Source organism: Microtus ochrogaster, linkage group LG7_11 (genome assembly GCF_000317375.1).
Source record: "Microtus ochrogaster isolate Prairie Vole_2 linkage group LG7_11, MicOch1.0, whole genome shotgun sequence".
NCBI classification, from domain to species: domain Eukaryota; kingdom Metazoa; phylum Chordata; class Mammalia; order Rodentia; family Cricetidae; genus Microtus; species Microtus ochrogaster.
Window position 1 is genome coordinate 13,916,714 of NC_022032.1, and position 1,015 is coordinate 13,917,728.

At 43.4% G+C, this 1,015-nt stretch overlaps 1 pseudogene; it reads left to right on the forward strand.

Moving 5' to 3' along the window:
• LOC101979792 overlaps positions 1-452 on the forward strand; it is a 970-nt pseudogene extending 518 nt beyond the window's left edge.
• Positions 453-1,015: the final 563 nt, after the last annotated feature.

A 1,015-nucleotide genomic window follows, 5' to 3' on the forward strand; every position in this document is an offset into this window, starting at 1 on the left:
TTGCTTGAGCGGTGGTGCCTTCTAAACACCAATGTGTTTCTGGAAACACCTCTCAAAGGGGCAAAAGTGGATGCAATTCGAAGAGTGGACAGCAGGGCTCTTCTTCCAAATCTGGAAAGTTGAAAGGTGATGTTCTTCAGGCCATTAAGAAGATCAAACAAAAAGTGGATTCTCTGCTGGAAAGCCTAGAATTAATTTAATTTACAAGCAGTAGAGATAAGAATGAGAAGTCTGAGGAGGAGCAGAGCAACGCATCTGTGAAGAAAAAGAAGACGAACGTCAAGATGGAGTCTGAGGCGGGCGCAGATGACTCTGCCGAGGAGGGCGACCTGTTGGATGAAGATGACAATGAAGATCGAAGGGATGACCAGCTGGAGCTGATCAAGGACGATGAAGAAGAAGCCGAGGAAGGGGAGGATGACAGAGACAGCGCCAATGGGCCTGACTCCTAAGCACGTGGCAGAGTTTAGAGATCTTATCCCGTTATTCATTTACCTAGGCGCTCGTGAGAGATGGAAGTAACACCAGATCCTCTCCCCTCGTATCTTCATCACATTCTCGACTGTTCGCCCTCTCCTTATCCTGTGTTCATTGATTCATATTTGCCTTGTGCCTACTTCCGTTCTCACTTTCTTTGATGATGCTCCTTAGTAGTTTTGTTAAGTCTTACCCTGTAAGTTTTGCTTTTTAATTTTGATACCTCTCTGACTTAACAATAAAAAGATGTATGGTTTTTATCAGCTGTCTCCCAAATAATCTCTTGTTACGCAGGGAGTACAGTTCTTCCCATTCATATAATTTCAGGAGTTGCTTCCCTAACTGCAGAAGCATCTCATTTACTTGTGATCCCCGAGAGCAGCTTTGCATTTGAGGTGTGGGATTTCCCTCACTTGAGTGGGGCTGTTCAACACGAAGGTAACAATGTATTTTTGTGAATGAGCGTTGGCGTGTCCAATGCATCTTACAGGAAAATAGTGTAATAGTCTTAATATTTGTTTTTTAATGTTAATACCAT